Source organism: Anas acuta, chromosome 1, assembly GCF_963932015.1.
Source record: "Anas acuta chromosome 1, bAnaAcu1.1, whole genome shotgun sequence".
In the NCBI taxonomy this organism is placed as follows: domain Eukaryota; kingdom Metazoa; phylum Chordata; class Aves; order Anseriformes; family Anatidae; genus Anas; species Anas acuta.
The window spans coordinates 200,988,924-201,010,761 of record NC_088979.1 but is presented as its reverse complement, the minus strand read 5'-3'; the positions used below and the strand labels follow the sequence as shown (position 1 = coordinate 201,010,761).

At 41.4% G+C, this 21,838-nt stretch overlaps 2 long non-coding RNA genes across 3 annotated transcripts; both read right to left on the bottom strand.

Annotated features, from left to right (window-relative positions):
- Positions 1-1,138: 1,138 nt before the first annotated feature.
- LOC137849920 (uncharacterized) lies at positions 1,139-21,596 on the bottom strand. 2 transcript variants are annotated; one of them, XR_011092165.1, is made up of 5 exons: positions 21,480-21,596; positions 8,295-8,398; positions 8,020-8,202; positions 4,764-4,977; positions 1,139-4,275 (listed from the first exon to the last, which is right to left on the bottom strand). It is a non-coding gene; the product is annotated as an uncharacterized lncRNA (long non-coding RNA). The 2 variants fall into 2 exon arrangements; XR_011092164.1 differs by lacking the exon at positions 1,139-4,275 and having other exon boundaries at positions 4,646-4,977.
- On the bottom strand, positions 15,837-20,187 carry LOC137849921 (uncharacterized). The gene is made up of 2 exons (XR_011092166.1): positions 19,954-20,187; positions 15,837-18,781 (listed from the first exon to the last, which is right to left on the bottom strand). It is a non-coding gene; the product is annotated as an uncharacterized lncRNA (long non-coding RNA).
- Positions 21,597-21,838: the final 242 nt, after the last annotated feature.

The window sequence follows — 21,838 nt, the reverse complement described above, 5'->3', positions numbered from 1 at the left end:
TTTTGTTGCAGTGAACTGCAATCAGTCTAGGATTAATGTTGCCAAGAACTGAGATGTCAGCCTTACAACACAATTGGAAGAGAGATTCAGTAGCAGTACAGGCTGCAGAGCATTTTGGTACATCATGATTGCTTAGGTCAGGCACGAAGATCAGTTTGTCCATTGTGAATGCTACAAAGCTTGTGGGAAAGGCTTCTAACTCCAAGCCTTTAGTGTTGATTTTTTTTCAAATTTTGTATTGAAGCGAGAAGTAATTTAGTCTGTAGCCATTCTCCATCTTCTCCATCAATATGCTTTCCTAACTTTTAAATGGCTTGCTCTGTAGCCTGAATAATATTCTTGCTCTGGCTTGAGATCAGAGGGTCACTTCAGCAGAGACACAATACAGAAATTTCTCCCTGAAAGACTCCAGGCAGATCCTCCCTAATGCCCAGGCTGCTGTTTCATTTACCTCTCCCTGCTGTCACAAGAAGCCTGTAGAGATCACACCTGGCATTCAAGAAGCATTTAGAGATGGCAATTGGGGTAGCCATGGCCTATGTTCCTGTGTATTCATGGCAAATTGGTCTAGACCATGGTGGCAGATAGTGCTGAAGGATACATGGAAAAAAAAAAAAAAAAAGAAAAGAAAAGAAAAAAAAGCCTTTTCTGCTCATCTTGCAGAAAAAGACTTTGCACAGCTTTCAAGGGTGGAAGAGTGTCAAGAAGAGATGTCAGAATGGAAGGGTGTGAACAACACCTAGTTCCATGGCTGCTTTTTGTTTGTTTAAGAATATAAAGCTTATTAGAGGACTATTGACTTATTAGATAATAAATAATAATTCCTTATTAGAGGAATCTTATTGCACTCCCTCATTCATCTTTTTAGGGCATAAGACAACTGGCAACCTGGAGTCAGGAAGAAACTTTCTCTCCCATCAGTCTCCTGCTGCTTTTTCATGCATCCCTCTTCAGCTGGACATTGGTGCAGACAGGAGTAGATGGACTCCGTGGTATAGTGCAGTGGATAAGTTCCTCAGACAGCTGCAGCTTCCCTCCCTCTGCATTTTCCCTTCTTTTCTCACCATTCTCTTGCTGTCTCTCAAACCTTTTCTCTGAACTGTGCTAGCAGATCCTCATACCTATCTATAGATGGCAGCAACTTTCCAAATCAGTTGCAGATGCTGATTAAACGGGCTGGTCTCTTGCTTCATAGGGACACAAGTGTTTCATTGCATGAGATAAGTAGCAAACTGTAGGTGGATTTAATAGCATGTACCAAAAAGTTCATTCACTCTGTAGAAGGGTGCTTTTTTTTGAGTGTGTTTCTGAAAGGGTTTGCATTGACAGCAGAGATGTGTGGGGACGGAGAAAGCATTTGGGGGAAGAGGGTGGATTCCTTTATTCTGCCATTAGCTGCCAGCGCAGAAATATTGGGAAAAAAAAAAAAAGTAAAAAAAAAAAGTGCTCCCTGCCTGTGATTGTTGCTGGCTCTTAACATATGTCAGGCTCTTATCATTTCATAGCAGCTGGCAAGTTCATGCAGAACCACCAGGCAGCCCACTGTGGCCAGTAATCAGTTAAGTACAGATGTCCAAATAGATGTAACTTCCATTAAACTTTAAATAAAGATAATTTATGCTGAGTAAACAGACGAGTGAGCACATTTGCCCAAATACAGATGGCACTACCTGATAGCAGTGCATTAGAAGGGTCATTAAACAAGGAGGTTCAATAATGTAATACTCAAAGACGGTCTGCAAGGAAAAAATAGCTGAGATCAGGGGTATAAAGTTTTCTGCCACGTTTTTTTTTCTCTTCTTTCTTCTGAATAGTTTGGCAGGTTCAGAGTCTTACTGGGGCAAAAAAGAGAAACACTTTCTCCATGAGAGACGCCCTTGCACACGCCCAATCCATTTTGAATGAAAACAAATATTTTTGCTAAACTGTCCACAACAATATTTAAATGAATGGCAAATGGCTGGGGTCAGACACTGACCAACAGGATTTGATGCTTTATTGGAGTTTTCCAGTATAGCGCTTTGTTCAAAACATTTACTTCTTCAGTGTGATTACTTCATTTTATATTTTCTGGCCTCATGCTCATGTCACACCCCAGTTCCTGTAGCTGTCAGATTAACACTGCTTTATCAGAAGAAATGCCACTGAATTATAAAACTTCTTTGGCCATTTAACACCTTTATCTCTGCCTTGCCTGTACCAGGATTACTGACACACAGTCATCCTGTCCTTATTCTACTGGAAAACTCCTAAAATGGATATAACAGAGGACTTTCTAGAGAATATTTTTAACACTTCTTTACTATGTATAAGAAAGCTATGTTTTGTTCATATAAATCTGTATGTAGGTACAAAAAAAGTTTTTCATCTGTGAAATACTTTTTTTTTTTTTCCAGTGTCTTATGGATGTGTGAATCTTGCTGATTTCCTCCCTATTAAACACAAGTGAGTCAAGACCCTTGCTCATGTAAACCCATTTCCAGCACCTGAAATTTGCCCCTTGCATCTGATAACCTCTTGCTGGAAGCAAATACAAAATGATTAACCTTGATGGAAGTGTATCTCCTTAATACAGAATAAACTGGGACCAGCTAAAGGGAAATGAATGCCTACCTGAACAGACCAGAGCATTCAGAGCATCTCTTTCTTGTCCGTGTTTTTTTTTTTTTTTTCTTCTTTTTTTCTTTTTTTCTCTTTTTTTTTCCTTTTTTTCTTTTTTTATTTATTTTTTTCTTTCTGTTCCCACACCCATACACAGAGTGACTCCATCACAGAGCCAAGGGACCCTACTGATGCCATAGAGTTGCTGTGCAGAGACACATGTAGGGTCATTCCAGCCTTGGACACACAGAGCTGTTAAGACAGCCCCATTCTGAGAGAGGGGACATAGGGTGACAGGCTCTGCTGTGAGGCAGGCTGTGTTAGATCAGCTGCACAGCTTCTGGCCAGCTCAGAGCACAGCCACAGCAACTGAAATCTGCTTACAAAGCAGCATCCTGGGTCTGCCTGTGAAGTACCTGGTGGCTGCATCCTGAGATAGGGCAGGTGCAGGTGGATTGCACTGACCTAGGCTCAGTTCTCCTAGTCTGCAGTGTTAAGCATGTTCCTTACCCTCTCTTTGTATATGCAGAATAATGGGTGGCTGCTTACCTCCTTGAAGAAAGTGCTACCTTTGACTCAAATGCCAGCACTGATAAGTCCTCATAGGTAGTTTCTATGACTGCATCTATCCCGGCTCCTTGCACCCAGCTTGTACCAAGATAAATTTCAGAGCTGAGCTCCCAACATCCTGACACTAGTGCAACTGTTTCATATGCTGCTACGGTCTCTGGCACAGGCTCCTGATGAACTGTATGTGCACTCCTTTGGATGTCTGAATTTTCATGCTGGTGCTTGATGTGCAGCTGTAACAATGGCTTGATCCAAAGGAATGAGTGGGAGGGAGCGTACCTGTAATCACATTTTGGCTGATCTGGCAATAATAGTGAGAAAAAGGATCTCAAGTGCTTGGCTCTGCTATGGACCAGTCTTATAAGATTCTTAAGTATGAAGGTCAGAAGGGGCTATTGCAATCACTTCAAGAGGCCAGAGAATCACATACTGCATGGGATATACATTGAGCTCCAGTCAGGACCAGTCTTCCCCCAGGTCCAACAGGTTTTCAGACCTCCAGTTTCCTTTCTGAGTCGTTCTTCAAGATGTGAAATCTGGCTCTGGCTTTATGATTTCCTCAGATATGGCAATTATTATCCCTAACTGCTATTACAGTCTTTGTACTTCTCGTCAGCAGTAATTATTTCTACTTCACTATACCCTCAGGGCTCATTTGTACTAGACTTTGTCAAAATATTTCCTTGTTCCTCAAAAAAAGAGATCATGAGATAGCACTTAACCAAGATGTAAGGTGTCCATGTTCTGTAGCCAGCTCTCTCAATTACCAACCTTTCCCACCAAGTGATCCACCAGCCAAGTGTGATGTCTTCTTTTCACCACTGTGATTGTTCTCATTCCAAGAATAACCATCGAACAGACAACTGCCCCATTGCTTGCTTTTGGAAAGGTACAGTCAGACTGTACTGGGAGGAGAGAACCAGTCAGCTGATCACAATCTTTGTATAGTATTTGAGCTGTAACTAGTTGCCATGGCTTGGTGCAGTGGCCACCATCTCAGCACTATGAGCTGTGTAACTGTGGTTCATGGGGAAGAAACTCAAGGAGACACTGGTGAGTTGTTCCTCCTTTTGCTACTGCTAAACACAATGGTAGTTCTGACACCTTAAATCAAAAAAAAAATAAGGACCATCAGCCTCCATGCAACCCTCGGGGCTTGTCTCTGTAACACATCAATCTAAAGTGATATTTTTAAACTGGTGCACATGTTTATGGGGAAGATGTTGATTTTGGCTATATTTTGATAGTTAACATGGTTTAAATAAAAGCAAGTATGCCTGTGTAGCCTTTTGCATTAAATTAATTTTAAATGTTCAGCCTTGTAGAAAAAAAGCCTAGGAGTAGCTGGAAGCAACCACTAAGTCAGGCAAATACGGACACAGCTCCATCTCAAGGATGTAAATGAATAGTCACAATGTTGTTTTTTTCTTTTCTTTTTTTTTTTTTTTTCCTTATGTGTTTGTACTGGTCAGGCTCTAGTTTATTTTATTTATTGTTCCAGATCAGAGGCCTAGAAACTAAATATCGTGTATCAAAGGAAATATGCCTTTTGTCATTAGTAGGGGCAGTGTATCCTGAGGTTAGACCCTTACTTGTTCCGCTAGGATAGGAATCCATCAATTTTGTGAGCAAAAAATAAGTTTCAGTGTGACCAGATGCCTCAAACCATCCAATTGGATTAAATAGGAGTTCCTTTTGCCAGGGAAATTTTTAGCCCAAATTCTTTTTTTTTTTTTTTTCATCCCACTGTCTTCAGCACATTGACGGTCCCGATGTTGCTGATAAGAAAATTTTGACTGACGTTACCTGTCAGAAAAAGAAATGTTATAAGAAATGGGTTAAACATTTTACTCTCTGAGTGAACGACCATCAGAGTTAGTAGTAACTTATATATTGACGGCAAGAGGCTCTGTGTGAGTGCTCACGAAGCAGACGAAAAGGGCTGATAGACCAGATCAGTCCAACCACAAAGCATGCTTGAAAATGCACATATACACGGCAAGGTAATTCAGCTCCTGCCTTTGGGTAGAATAATTGCTGTGTGAAACATTAGTGTATCAGCATGAATGTTTCATAAGTTTGAATTTATAAAATATTTCTGATTTTCCTGTACACATGCCTTTCAAAGATAACTTTCAAGTGCTTGTTGTATTATGCATCACACTTTTCAAGAGAACAGCATGATTTCCTTGAAGACATATCCGTTTAGAGAGTTGCCATGGCAATTTGTTCCCACCCCCCAAAAATGCTTAAAAACAGATTTTTCCATTGTCTTCTGATTCCTGCAGATTACAACATGCTTCACTTTTCTTTCTTCCCTAGAGTGACTCTAGGTGAGTGCACAGAAAAAAAAGAAATAAAAATCATTTTCCTATTTAAATTACCTTCTGATGGAAGCAGAAAGATTCTTCCTCCAAAGTTTAGTCACAACCAAGACAGAATTCTCTTACTATTTGAAACAATCATTTATTAACATGATATTTTTTAATCCCAGGGGAACCCTGATAAAATTGCCTGAGCAAACATAAAACCTCTTTATACATATGCAAAGTAATTATTAATCCAATTAACCATCTGCATACCAGCATATTTAATTAGTCCTCAGAATTACTCTTTTCCTGCTGTAGTTGAACTAACCACCTCCTTGTGCAATCTGTAAATCTGGCTAAAAAATATTGTTGAGTCTTTTTTTTTTTTTTTTAATGAAAGATAAGTTTGGGGGGAAAAAAGTGTTGTTGTTGTTGTTGTTGTTGTTTTAATTTGCTTTTAAGCAGAGGACCACCTTCTGCTCCCACATTAAAACAACCAAAAATGATGAGCATTATATTGTCAAATGCTATCAAATTATGGTCTAATTTCTGGAGGAAAAAAAAAAAAAATAAAAAATATCAATATAGTGATATTTTTATCCCCATTAACTTTTTAACGACAAATATGTTCTTTGATCATTGTTAATTGCTTGGTCCCAGAGCATAATCAGACAGCATATTTTGACTAGGGAACAGACTGCTTTGCTTGTAAACACTCTTTCTTTCCCTGTTTTTATTGAAAATAAAATAAGAAACTAATAATCCTCGACAAGTCCATTCCTAGTGCCATTTTATATCAGAAGCTGTGCTGTGTTTTTAAAATAATATTGCTCTTTCACGATTCTTATTTTAATTGCTCTGCCGAGGGGATGGCTCAGCACAAACTACGAATCCTAATGGTTCTCCTTTGTGCAGGAAATTCTGAATAACTTCAAGGAACCAAAACATGGGAATGGCTTTAACCAGGGCAGCTCCTGGAGACTGGAGCTCTTTCCACTGATATGAGGAGAACAGAATGATGTGCAAATAGGAATATTAGATGGGAGCAGAACAGGGAAAAAGATAAAGAGATGAAATCTGTTGCCTTGACACATTGCTCTTGTCACTGGAGGTGACCTGGGGGCATCTGACACATCTTCATGAGGATGGTGTGTTTAGGACCTACAGGAGAATATGTCTTTTTGGGAACCAGGCTGGACACCGTAATAAAGGACCCTGGACAGTGAGGAAAATGGACCGAATTCTTGGTGCCTACATGCTACACCAGAGGTTTAACCACAAGCTACCCAAGGAGTACCTCTCATCAGGTGTCCAGCAGTGACCTTTCCCTTATGATCTGTGTAATCCAGAGATAAGTGCTCCTGAGCAAGCCATTGTCAGGACTGGCACATTGACCATTCTGTGTGGCCCCCATGCCCTGGTTTGTCTCAGTAACCTGCAGGAGATGTACGACAGATTCCTGCTCAACAGAGCTGGTTACCCAAGCCTGGGCCATTCTCCTTCCCCACCAGAGGAATACAGGAGATGTCCCTGGCTGGGACACTGTATCCAAACACCGTGGGAGCACTGTGTCTGAGTGTCACGTGGCCCCCAGAAAATCCAGTTCAACCACCATGAAATCCATGCAAATTTTGGTGCAGAATTCAGGAGGATGTAGCCCACGTATTAGGAACTGTGGCTAAACCTCAGGCCCTGGTGACATATCATAAGAGTTACAGTAGCTCAGTAGGGGTGCTAGACTCACAGAGTGCAAGGATTAGTGATTTACGGCTCTCTGCAGCTTTTAGACTGTGAGAATTATTTGCTGCTTTCCCTGCCCCCCTCCCATTTGCGCAACTTCAACTATTTCTACTTCACTAAAGCAGTTCCTGCTTCCCTTTGCTATTATGTGTTCTGGAACAATGAACACAATCACCAGTTTCTGAATAGGGTTTTGGTTGCGTGTTTGTACATAGAGGGGTTGGAAATAAAAGAATCATTATCTGCTTTCTCTCTACATATATATCTGCCTGTAAATAAGCAGACATCGGATGTCTTGCTGCTTCCCAAGGATGGGTTACAACAGGGCAAACTGGAGTCTGTGGGATTTAATTTTTTGCCTCCTAGATATATCTAGGTTTTAATTAGTAAATAATCTGGCTACAGCATTGATCCCACTGAACCAGACGCAATGTTAATTTTAGTAATGCAATGTGCATGCAAGTGGAGAGGAGTTTTGAATGCTGATTTCCTCTCTGCTTGCCCTTCTGCTTCACCCCAGTTTGAAAAGAAAAGGCAAAGAGATTTTTATATAAATAAGGATCACCAAACTGGAATGAATTTCAAGCTAAGATAAAAGTTGTTTAAGTGTTAAAAGCAACTTACTTGGTGCAGCACCCAGCCTTGCCATCTGCAATATCCATGCTCTGCTGCTTACAGGCTCTGCGGCTTTTCTCTTCTTGTGGGGCTGCTTCCACTCACACCCAATGGTGCCCTAAGCTGAGCCAGCAAGTACCTAACCTTGGAGAGATGCATAAAAACCTCAGGAATTCAAACTTACCATCACTGGATGCCAGGCCAGTGCTAGGAAAAAGGGGATCAGGATGGCAGCCTGCTCTCTTCCGAAATGGAATAATGCTGTGTGTCATGAGCTAACCCATCCTCTTCCTCCAGATTACATCGTAGGTGTGAGACAAGAACAGACCAGAGCACACACACCGCTGCATTCATCTTCTCATTTGACCTAAAGATGCCCCAGGAAAAACACAATCCTCTCAATTCTCTCTCTTTGAAGCAAGAAAGCAGAGCAAAAGCAAACAACAAGTTTGTACTTGCCTGTGGATCCCAAAGGAGGCTTAGCTGGGCTTCTCTGGAGCTCTCTGAAAATGCCGTCATGGGTCTTGTAACTCATGCTGATAGTTCCAATCATGCTAATGCGCCTGCAAGTGATTTTTACTTTTAATTCACCTGATTTCAGCTTCTGACCTTTGAGTGATATCATTCAAGGGGTTTTGCTGAATCAAGCCACCCTTCTGCCGGACAATCAGATGTAATATTGTAGTGCCAAGCACCTTAGCCTGGTATATGATGATTTTCAATTCTTTGATTCCTCCAGCACCGAGTTTTTAGAGATGTTTCACCACCCGAGCTGTCAGAGTAGCATAAAACTAATAACCAGGCTGTATTACATCTTGATGATGTGACAATGGTACTGATGGTGCTTATTCTCAGAGACTACAAGGCAGCATTTCTTTGATTGCTTATGGGAACACTTTACAGCTGAAGTATAATTTCATTTATTAGAGGCAGACAGCTTATAAAAACGTGTGAAACACAACAGGTACCAAAAGGAAAGCTTGGGAGACTAATGAGGCACAGGGCTCATACCTTTAAAGAAAACAAAGGTTTCTACAGGCAAATGGCTGATGCAGTTTGTTTTTTATAGAAGTAAATCAATCAAAACATTCAAACCGTGTTATCCTGCAGAGTTACAGCAAATACATTTCATCTAAAATTATTGATGACTTTGCTTTTAAACAGAGGATAAGACAAGAAGGAAAACAAGGAGGAAAAAAGAAAAAAGTCCTTAAAATTCAAAGAACTATAGCCAGAGTGAAATCCAATCTAGTAGAAGGGTAAAATGTTCACAAGTAAAATAATAATGGTATTGTTATTACAAAATGCCTCTTCCTCAGAACTCTCTCCCACCCTGTCTGAGGGCAGAATAAAGGCAAAATTTGATGTAAACACACTCAGTGTGCATCCAAGAGTGAACGTGGGAAGAGGGAAAGTATTAGCATGGTGGAAGAGTGACAAAACAGCTCCAAGTGAGCTTCAGAAGGGTTTGCAAGCCCATTTCCCAGATGAATGGTGATCATGGAGCAGAGATCAAGTGAGAAGTACATGTGCTTCATCTCTGAACCAGCGCTGAGAGGAGGCTGAGGACGTGATAATTAGGATCCTGATTAGGAAGAGGCTGATTATTCAATAGTAAATGTCCCTATTACATGGCCAAAGCAAGAAGATGAAGAAGACAAGGGTTGTGAGATGCTTTCGAAATGTTACAATGCACTGGTTATGTGTGTTCAGAAGGAGGAAGGGTCTCCAGACCATTTGGAAAGTGCCCGCTGGCTTGCCCATATATTCCAAAATACCCCTACCTGTGCAGGGGACTGCAGTGAGGCACACAGAGTCTGCTGTAACTCCTTGCTGCCTAGCCAACAGGCACCTTAGCACAATCTGATGTCAAATCTTGGTGGGACTTCAGTGGGCAGTTCTTTTGAATACATATGGGTAGTGTATCTAGGGTAATATGGAGACTTCTATAAAGTGAGACACTTAATGTGTACCCTATACAGGTCTTCCTCCAGGCTAGAGATTTTAAGCATATATTATTTCATGGACGGCCATAAATAAAATAAAATAAAATAAAATAAAATAAAATAAAATAAAATAAAATAAAATAAAATAAAATAAAATAAAATATAAAATAAAATAAAAAAAATAAAATAAAATAAAATAAAATAAAATAAAATAAAATAAAATAAAATAAAATAAAATAAAATAAAATAAAATAAAATAAAATCCATAAGTTACTGGCATTTCATATTTGACCAAGAGAAGTAATGTGTGGTGGTTCTGACCAGGATGCCAAATGTCCAGTAATGTCAAATTCTTCACCACCAATACCACCACCCAAAGACAACCAGAATCCAGACAGCTTGGAAGGAAAACCATACAGCTGTGCCCCAATTGAACATGTCTCTCCAGATATCTCCAAGATATCTCTGTCTGAAAAGCCTGAGCAGCTATCAACACCAATGACGAGTGTCATCTCTTACTTCTGGCTCCATCTCCTAATGCAGTACAGTATACTTTGCACTGTCTGAAGTTTGAAGAATTAGGACTTAAAGGACTAATACCTAGGACTAATTAGGACTTAAAGGACTAAAAGTTCCTTAAAGGACTTTTTCCCAACGCAATCTGAGCCAGGACAGCAAAGATGAACATTAACATGGGTTGAGCATTAGTCATACTCTAGTTTTCAGGTACATGTGTTGGTTGGAACAAGTTGGAGTTTAAGAAGTGTTTGGGCTATGCTCTTAGCCATATGGTCTGAATTTTTGGGCAGACCTGTGTGGTACCAGGAGTTGGACTCGATGATCCTTGTGGGTCCCTTCTAACTCAGGATATTCTATGATTCTCTGATTCTGTGTCTCACCAGTCATGTAACCTATATCCATCAGCTTTTGCAATGAAGAATTTGGTTTCCAGCATAGTCTTTCATGCATGTTGAGCTCCAAAGATCAGCTACAGGACTGAGTAATGGATTGAGCTCAAGGATTGATAGTGGATTGCGCTCAAGAGACCACAATTATATTCCTCTGTTCTAGACCTCTGAGAAGTCCTTGGGCAAGTCAAGCTTCCTTGATGCCTCAGTTTCCTGACCTGCAAAGTAAAAAGAAGTTACTGGTATCGTTGTAAAGAATCCTCAGAGGTACCATGGTAGAATGCTTGGCAGGAGGTGATGGTCTCTAGGTGGAAACACAGGAGATGGAGACAGAAGACCTCAACCTCAGACTGATATTGCTCAATTTTGCCACCTCTGAGTAGATTTGGGAACCTGTGGTGTCATCTTCTGCCATCTACAAACAACTTTCTGCCACACATTAGACAGCAGCTATGGAGACTTCATCTGGAAGTGCTGGTTTGGTGTTCACTTGGCTATGTGCCTTTCTTCACATTGTTCTGTGCTCTGTAATTTAGATATGATTGTCTTAATCACAGACTTTTCTCCCGTGGGCCCACGGTAGTGTGTACCCAGAGCCAGGTTTTCTATCTCTCTTTCTTAATGTCTTTTAGCTTTGGATTACAACCTAATTAATGTGCTGAGCTTTCTCTGCCAATTCCTGTTAAGAAAACAATCAAAACGTGTTTAATGAGAGGTGAAAACAAGAAGTATGTTTGATACCCTTCCTTGTCTCCACCATCACCTTATCTCACTGATGACATTGTTTGTGAGGATCATACAGATATCTTGATATCTTGTTTTTCATCCAGTTTCCCGTTTTATTACATTCAGGTAGGAGTCATGGAACCAATTCAGTTCCAGTCCTCTTGGCTGGATGGTTGTGGGTTTTGGCAAACTACAAAAGCAAAGAGTTGGGAGCCTGGCTACAACCTTTTGGTTTTCATGTGAAATCCACTTACCACTGTTGGGGAGAGAGACTTAAAAGGAGGAGTCAGTACCATAAGCTTTACTTTGAGGTCCTGGCAGTCTAAAAAACGAGACACCTTTCTGAGAATCAGGCCCATAGATGTAAAGAGATGAAGTTGCTTTACATGTTGAATTACTTCACACACAGACACTCTCTCTACATCATTGCCAGTTGGGCCCAACCTCTTCTCAAACTGATCCCACCAGTTACAGGGATGCTGTATCAGGATATAGGGAATCTATATCTATGGTGGATGACCACTCTGCTTGGTAAGTCAGAATCTGAGCCATTCCCCTGCCCAGTCCCACCCCACACCATGTTTTAAGCTATTTTGCTCATACTGGTTGATGCCCTTAGCCTAAAGCCTGATGATCTCCGTGGGATGCCAGGCTCAGTTTTGTGCCATTGGGATGGGCTGAGCATGCTGCTCCCCCTCCACCCCGACCACCCACAGTCCTTCAGATTTCAGCTTTTCCTACAGTTATGTGGTTTCTTTCATTATAAGCCACATGAGAAGTATGGCTAACAGGCAAGGCTGAACCTGCTTTTCCCCTCTGCAGTAAAATTTATGCCATGAACAGAGCAAGTCCTTTAGAAAGCTGCCTCACTGCTCAGGTACATTAACTCCAGGCTATATCCAGCAAGAGTGAGGAGCTCTGGGCAGGAATCAGCATAATCTCTGTTCACTTCTCAGACGCTCTTCTGCCACAGAAGGACAAGGAAAAAGAAATTGGCTGACTTAGCAAGTCATTGCAACCTGGAGCAGGTCACGTATCGCGTTATACCCTAGGTGTAATCTCACTGCTAAGCATTGTGCTTACCATGAGCGCTTTGTTACTTGTGTGCAGTGCATTCATTGCAGCAGAATAAATGCAACGCCAGGACAGCTGCTCTTTTCTCTTGCTCCCTTCCCTCCAATGCATAATGAAGAGAAGGGAAAGGGAATGAAGGATATCATTTGCTATTGTACTTTAGCAGAGGAAGCTCATCTGAACAACTGTCAGCCACGTAATTTCATCGGATTTCCCAGATAAAATCTCCTGTTTCGGGGACTGTATTTACTCGGTGTGTTTAGTTTGACAATGAAAACTCTGCATGCGCTGATCGTTTAAATAATAATGAAAAAGAGAAAAACAACAAAGAAAATCTCACAGGCAGCCTAATAAGTGGAAAATTAATAAGTGTCAAAACCAGAAGATAAAATTCTACCCAGCAAAGCAGAAAGGAAGTGCCCCCATTTCTTGCTGCTGAAACTGCACAAAGAAATCACTCTGCTGTTTCGCAGCCAGCTCAAATATCAAATGCTGCCATGTATGTTCCCCTCGCCCACCTCCCTTGGGGCTGAGTGCCTTCAAAGAGCTAAGGAATGCTCCCTGCCTGTGAGATTTGGACCTTTTTCAGGGTTTTTTGTTTCAAGTGTACTTGAGCACCTGAGATAGTATCTGGCAGCTTTTTATCACTGAGCTAGAAATCTTTACAGAAGGGAAGATGGAAGGGAAGAATAAAGGGGGGACAATGCCCTGATGCTGTCAAAGGGGCAGAGCCTGTCTTGGAGGTGTCTGCGTGGGATTTTCCAGGCAGATGAGAGCCCACAGTGAATTAAGAAGTAGCTGAGCTGGGCTCACGAGCTCTGTGAAGGTGACCGCAGGTTGTGCTGCTACGTTATAGCTACACGGCCAATGATTTGGAGCTGAAGCAGAAGCAGAAAAAGTTTAGTCTGTGAAGTCTGGTGGAGGATGGAGGACTTTGAGGCACCTGGGGCTGCGATCCAGCAGCAGTCTGAACGATGCTGTCAGAAAAAAGCAAAGTAAAAACCAGAAGTCATGCTTTGCACACACCCCATATTACTGTTTATGAGCAATAGTTCATGATCCCTCTGGGAATTCCCTATTAAAACAAAAGCATTTGAGACTGACTAACAAACTGATCACAGACTGAGTTATTGATTGTACCATTAAGGTCTTAGTTTGAAACATTATCGGGTTAATGAAATGATCGAACGTTTCTCTCCAGCATAACCAGCACTGCATTTCTTCTTAGTCTTTTCCTTCTCCTCTTTTAGGGTTCAGGCTAGCTCACGCTAAATCCAAGAGGGATCAGGCTGCTGCCTGTCCCAGGGGTAGGTCAGCTGTGCTGTAAATCACCTTTTCTGCTCAAGTGAGTCTATGGATGGGATACCAACAGGACATTAGCCATGGAAGAAAATAGAGTAGTCATTATGTACCAGTTCATTATAGAGTAATTTACTAACGAAGCACGAGGCTGTGAATGTGACTGTGTTTAACTCCACATCTTGCAGTCAGCTAGCTGAGGCAGCTGATGTGCGATTTGCTGCCCTGCACCGCCAGCCCCAACAGATAGGAATCGTTTCTCTCAGTTACCTCCAAAGATCAAAACTCTCCCGAGCCCCCACCCAAGCAGCGAGATCAAACAGCATCAACATCAGTCCTGGTGGGGGTTTTCTTTCAGCCAGCTTTGCAATATCTTTAACTCCTTCTCAGCACTGTAGGTAAAAAGGAGATTTATTGCTTGGAGGATGGGGACAAAAGTACTCTCGTAGTGGGAATATCCACTCTCACACACCTCCTTGCCCTTTCCCTCTGCTCATTCCCCATGGCACAGGTCCCTCCACATCCCTACAAGGTGTCCCCAGTGCAGTGCCCTCCTTCCCACCAGCAGACATGGCCAGAAGCATCTCTGCACCCTTGGGAGCCACAGGCAGGTGTTTTTGTCTACTTCCACCACCTACCTCCTTCCCCTTAGCCAAGGCTCTGCCTCTCCTCTGGGAGACAATTGCAGCCTGAGAAATCAGCCCCCTGTTCACACTAGTATGCACTTTGTTACCTTTTAACTTGTTCCAGTATTTTTTTAAGTGAAACTTCACAAAAACTTCTTTTTTTTTTTTTTCATGTGTAAGGATGTGTTTTCCACATTGACTGCCAGACTAATAGTTATAAAGAAAATATTATGCCTGCCTTGCACTGCTGTTATCTCAAGATTTTTAAAGTGTTCCTAAACAAAGCAATTCTCCATCCTATGTTTAAAACATCTCAGAAGAAATTGAATTCTCAGAGCTTTGTAAAACTTCTACCAATTGCACATGTATACATATAGCACGATCAACTGCAGCTATGATCTTTCAGAATAGTCTTCCCATTTATTTCCTCCACATCCCAACAGATTTTATTTCTCCATGCTCCTAATTTCCATGGCAGCCTCACTGCCATCATTCCCTCCTCCAGTTCCAGGCTTGGATGGCTGGAACTACGGAGAAAGTCAGTCTCAGAGATGGTCTGGGAGATAAGGGAGAATAAACTCTTATTATGAGAGAAAGCTGCTCCATTTCATTACTGCTGAGACTGCAGGGAGATACAGACACCAGATGGGGCAGTGAGAAATGTGACATGAGGAAAGTAGGAAGTTTTGTAGGGATTTTTGCTGCTCAGAGTAAACGAACCATCAGTATTTGGGTGGTTTTGCAGAGAATGGGCATCGTTAAGAGAATGACTTGAATTAAGGGATGGCAGCAGTCAGTTCAAGTTGTGTTTTTTTTGTTTTTGTTTTTTGTTTTTTAATCATTTTTTATTTTATTTTTTTATTTATAAAGAAACTTTAAAAACTAGTTTATTGCTGACCAGCAACTTCATGGCACTTGCTTTTGATTTCAATCCATTTAAATTGCAAATACCTGGCTCCCAGAGGCTTTCTGCTGACGGTTTGCCTGTTGAGAATCTGAGCTCACAGGTCTCCCCAGGGCCCTCTCTCTGCTCCTTGCAGGGAAGGGGAAAGGCAGCTGTCTACACCCACTTTTATCTCTTTAATTTCATTATGCTTTGTAGCTTCTTGGCTGCCACCTTGTCTTCTCCAAGGTCACCTCTGTAATAAATGCAGGAGCCCAGGACAGGATTCAGGCTCTCGCCTTGGGGGTTTCAATCTGGTAGCCCAAGCACAGGTACACAGTGAAATTGGGAGATCCTGCTTGGCCTCCAGCTGTTGTTACAGACAGTGCAGGCCTCCTGCAGACCCTGAGCTGTACATGACAACCCTATAGGGATGTCTCAGACAGCATCCCATCTGCTACAAGGCTCCTGTATGTAGGCAGGAGGCTTGAACCCTTGTTGGATCCTCATACTTGGAGCAATCTGCAACTGCTTTAAAAAGTTTGTATATGAAGAGGTACAAGACAAGGAGTTTACGGGCCACACGACAAATGATTTTGTCCTATTATTAGAATTGATGCAGGAAAATAAATTTGCTTCCCCCTACTTTTTCATCAGTCAATCAGTAACCTTTAGAGAAACGAAATATTTATTGTCTGCGCTCCTCTGATGGCACTTTTTCTCCATCAGCTCTCCTTGATATATCTTCCTTTATTCACTTAGAAATGCTGCCATGCAATAAAGAATATGAACATTTGGCCAGGATTTCTGGATGCCTAGCAGCCCAGACAAAGCAGATTAACCAAAATCATCTCTTCACATCCCAAAATGCCAAAGATTGATCTTGTCAGGACAATTCTTGCAGTGCAAGTGATCTGTCTCCTGCTGATTTTGTGCAAAGAAACAGATGTCTTTGATGTCTGTCTTTGGATAACATAAACCAAGACCATATAAATCCATAGGACTGCTCTTCTGGTCCAACTTGGGCTGAAAATGGAAATGTTTTGCTGAAGAACAGAAAATTTTCGGAGGAACAAAAAGGACTGGAAAATAAATTTCTGAGGTTGGAGAGTTTTCTTTTTGTTCCTGAGCTAGCCAGAAGCTCTCTGCTTTAACCAGTTCAATGTTAAACTTCATTTTTTTCTATACCTGTAAAGTATCACCACAGGCGTCCGCTTTTCCCACAGTCAGAGACTTGGCTTACTGGGCCTTTCCTTGTGGCTCCATGCAGCCACTTCTGTCTCCCCGTGCCCTCAGAGCAGCTGTAATTTTAGGATCCTGTAGTCCCAGTATCATTTCTGTAATGAAGTATCTACACAATAGATGTCTATCCTTAGGTAGGACATAACTCATTTCCCCTTGTGTTTTTTTTTTCCCTCCTCTAGACCTATACAAAGAGAATGTCACTGCCATGCACATTTGTTGTCAGGTATAAGGTGTTAGGGGACACGAGTGTCCCAAATACTACAAATCCTTCAAGGTTAAAGGGGCATACACAAATCTCTAGCCTGTCTCAGTTTCTTCTTGCACTTAAGCTTACTGGGATGCTATGGGTCTTACTGGTGTCTGTTGATATTATCCTTCCTCTCCTTGCATTTAAAACCTGCATTAGCTGCTCTGGGATACAATGTCTGTGATTTGTTAACTCTGTTCTAAAACAGCTCTTTCACAGTGTAAATTCTCCCAGATTTATCTGTCAGGTCAGAGGTTTTGGAGAAAAACTGTAGTGTCCAGAGAGAACAGAGAGGGGTGCGTGTACAGTGAAGATGACAAGAGGGGAAGGAGGGGAGGAAAAAAAGGAAATTTTGAGATGGAATATTTCTTTGTGTGGATCAAAAGAGGAGCTGGATCCTAAAGGAGAAGGGATTGTTAATCCATTGAGAGAAGTCAATAGCTCAGCTCCAACCAGTTATGTTTCCAGTCTAATCTGTCTCTTTCTTCCCACCTATTCTTTTTCCCTCTCTGTCTTTCTAAAGTTGTAAGTACTTTTCAATGAAGAAAGGAGAGACGTGATTTTAAGATGAGTTTGGGTTGTGCCTTCAGGCAGAAGCAATGCTCAAAATGTACTTTCTAATGAATACAAAATATTAAAGCATGAAAATCACCGGCTGCTGCTACTGCCTTTTTTTTTTTTTTTAAGGTATGCTAATTTTTGTTGCTTTTAAATACTCCTGTTGCTGGGAAACCACCTCACACACTTGTAATTGAAATTGGTTCTTCATATCCCATTTTGTCTCTGGCAGGTTTAAAGTGTTCTTAAAAGATAAAAACTCAGCTGAGGAAAGGCACGGTACACCCGACAGCAGCTTCCTCAGCATTTCCATGGGCAAAAGTCATCATGAAATATATTCAGAAAATTAAAAACACTAGAGCAGGGTACAAACTGGAATTGGTAGGGGGTGAATATGTTGGGGTGGGGGAAGTGGGTGAGAGGATCTGAAGAGGTTTCTCACAAAGGAGAAGGATCTTTAATGGGCTGTGGAAATTAGAAGATCAATTTCATATAAACGCATCTTGGTCACAACTGCTTCTGGCACACGGCATTTCCCAGATCAGGAGTTATAACTCTTGCTCCCAAGAATTTTTAAGCCTCTGGTACCCACGCATTTTGTAACAGATGCCCCAAATGTCGCTTGTCCCAGGCTTCTCTCTCTGTCTCCTAATATTTTGTCCTTGCGTATATCATATCCTTGCAGCCAAAGGCTTGTGCACACTTTTGGAAAGCAACAAAAACAAACCCTGTGTGCATCAGTCTGGGCAGGGTCACCACACATCCTTTTCAGTCACAAATGACAAAGTTCTGACTGTGTATTTACCCGTTATATTCTCCCTTTGCAGGTCAGTTTGCTCTTATTTACATTTGAAAAGATTCGCATCTTGTCCATTTTTCTCCCAGTTGCTCGTTTAGCACCTTCTGTTATTTTACAAGGTTTGTAACACAGCTGAACAATGGTAGCTGAGTTACGTGGATTGAGAGCGAAGTTCAGCATACAGATTAACTATATATTAAGATGCTTAAGATGCACTCTTGTGTTAAACGATTATGTCTCTCAGATCAAAATATACTTGCTGTTTCTCTGAAATAAATCCCTCTTTACCTGTTTTTATCTGCTTCCTATGGCTCCTCAGCTGAGTGATACTTGGCCGGAGCTGAGTACTGGGTCCACAGGGAGAAAGTTCAACAAGAAAAATTTTAATGTTGTTAAAGATAAAGCTCTTGACTCTTCACCTACTTGATTAATGCATCCTATAGCTGTTCTCTAAATAAGGAAGAGCAAGAGGATAAATGAATAAAGTCTCTGCTAAAATTTTCAGACTGAATTACAACTACACATGTCCCATTCCCTTGTTTATTGTCATCTGCTCCAGCCTTGTCTCTTCCTCAGACTGTAAACTCCTCTGTGCACAGATCTGTTGGGCTCAAGTGATATTCACATCTTTCAACCTACATAAAAATACATCACAGTAATAAAGCAGCTGTTGCGAGTTAATTCCAACCAAACTGCAATCTACCCCCATGCAACAAGATGTCTGCGCAATCACTCTTGATAACAAGTCCTGAGAAATGCAGCACAATAATCTCAGTGCTTGATTAATTTGTATTTCATAACAAGTCATTATTAATGGGCCAGATGCTGACAGGTTTGCTCATGGCGAGGACAGGCTGACTGCAGAAGTGGCACTGAAAGGGAGGAAATCAAGTGCTACTGAGGTAGTGCAAGGATATTCCAGTGCATCGCTGCCAGAACAAAACAGCTAGTGAGTCAAACAAAACAAGGATCAGCTTTTAGAAGCAAGTACAATGACTTGCTGCCTTGCAGAGATAATGTTCCTCTTGTAGTTTCTGTGTCACGCAGTTAAAAAAAAAAAATAAAAAATAAGAACATCGAAAAGTTCCCAGAATATCTGCACAGGGTATTAATGTTTGCAGCAAGAAAAATAAAATAAAAAATAAAGTAAAAAGTCTTTACAAAAGGGGATTTCTTTCTTACAGGTTCTTCAGAGAAAGGCTGGATAAAAGGAAAGAGCTAGGAAAAAGTCCAGGCAAACTCAGAAGAAAAACATCAAGCTGTTTTCAGTGGGGAATGAAAGCACAAAAGAAAGTCCCTGGCAAATGTCAATATTTACATGAGTGGTGATGAAATTTTAGCCAATGAGGGGAACAGAGACAAGTGCTCAGGAAAGTGACTTTCTGGACACCGGCTTTCTTTTTGCACTGCAGGATGCAGGACCGGTCATCAGTGTCTGAGACAAGAGCTACTGATGTAATGAAAATTCTACAAAGCTGAACCAAAATAATGATGATGATGATGATAATAATAATAAAGCCAGTTTTGTGATGAACAAATTTGCAAAGCCAGCAACTCTTCCAGGAGACAAAACAAAAATAAATTATGTGCAGGTTCTTCTAATAGACGACATGAATACCAAAACAAGTGAGAAGGTGGGTTTGGGGGAACACGGTATCCATCTGAAACAGGGAACCATGCAGTCAGCCTTGCATCATGAAAATAGAAACAGGATTCACCTCTGGAATGGGGGAACTCAAGCTGCCTTAGTTAAGCAAATAGAGCCATCCTACACTTAGCTAATAAAGTGAAGTTACTTTGAATTTACCTGGAAATGTCAGGGATCAGCTCAGGTCCTGAGAATCTGCATTGATCATGCTAGCCAAAGTGGTCAGCCCCCTCCTCTGTCATGCTTCAGATATAATCAGTCTGACAAACTCAATCCATACTTTCTTCTGAGAATGATTAGTCACCACATTAAATCAGATTATGCTGACAAATTGCTTCCATCTTCATATTGTTCAAGGAAACAGTCAAGGAAGGGACAGCTTTGGTTTGAGAAGATGACTTGGCCTAAGCTGATAGCAAATTATAGGCATTAATTGAAATTCTAAATTAATACCATGTAGCACAGTTTGATTTAATTGCTTTAACAGAGGTTTCCAGGGTACAGTATTGTGGTTTCCAGTGTTACACTGCCAAAGCATTTCTATCTTGTGAAGACAGAGGACCCTGTTTAGAAAAGTTTCAGGTTTTTCCTTTGGCCACACTGAGTTTCCTCTCTATGTTCCCTGCAATGTCTCCCCAGTTATGGCAGCACTGCTGTTTGCATGGTCCCAGGAGCCTTTTCCTCCATGAACACAGATGCAGACGGAGATATAATAGGACTGCCTTATGGAATTGCTAATTACTGCCTGCTTTATAGATCCAGCCAGGATAAGACCCCATTGAGGTCTGGGAGCATCACTGTTCTCTCTAACGAGCCCCATATGGGTGAGAGAAACAAGAACTGGGAGGAACAGGAAAAGACTGTCACTGCCCTTTTTGAAATCCAGGGAACAAGAGTAAACAAAAAAGGTATTTACCAGGGGAAAAGAAAAACAAACAAACAAACAAACAAAAAAAAAACACATCTCATACTTTGGGTCTTTGTTTAGCCACAAACCATGAGTTTGAAGAGCAATGGGAAGTGCTGTGGGGAATAAGAGATACCCATATGGGACTGAGCTGTGTGGCCAGGATTTAGGGTAGACTCTTGTCTTCTTAGACTGCTGCTGGAGGTCAGGAGGATACCCCAGACCGTTAAAACCAGCACTAGACCCCATGCTTAGACAAACGGATGTGATTTTGCATTTACATTGACTCTTTTGGGAATTTAGAATCACAGATTGCACAGAAAAACATAGATGAAGACACTGAAATATAGATTTCTCAATCTGCAGTTTCAGTCCCACACCAAAAGCTAGGTGAGATGAATCCCACCTCTTTCAAATACGCTTTCTTTTAACATCTCTGACACCAGGATCATGAGCAAGAAAAATTATGAGCTGAGCCTAGCTCAAGACTCTTGATACTCATCTGTAGGTCTGTTCTCCTTGGAGAAGAAAGGAAAGATTCCGGATTGAACTTCACCAGTAGAAACACGAGCATTAAATTGGGATAAAATGGAAAAGATTAGGGCCAAGGAGCAAATGATCATGGACATGATCTTATTTTGAGCAGCTGAAACAATTTAAAACCTCTGCTTCTACCAGCTGTATTTCTATGAGCTGGTTCCAGGGACATCTGCTTTGCCCCCAACAAACAAATAAATAAAACCTTAGGGGAAGAAAAAAAAAAAAGTTTAAATCTCACCTTAAAGAAAACATCCAGATGGAAAAAGGGGCCGTATCCAAGGAGGTGCAGATGCAGGGCAATCTGGCTTTCCCCTCCTCTGAGCTATAGCTGCAGTTGTTGCAGGCACTTTTAATCAGCACCTGCAGAAATTAAATCAGGTCAGAGTAAATCACAGCTGCAGGATGGCAACCTGATCTGCCATGGTTCCCTTACAAGCATACATTTCAACGGGACACCAGCAGCTCGCCATCCCAGAGTTCTGCATGATTACCAGCTTCAACAGCTACATCCCACAACAGGTTTCTGTCAGTAGAACTTGAAATGCCTGGCTTGGAAATGCTGTAACAGCAACAGTTTGGCACAAGCACACGTGCGGC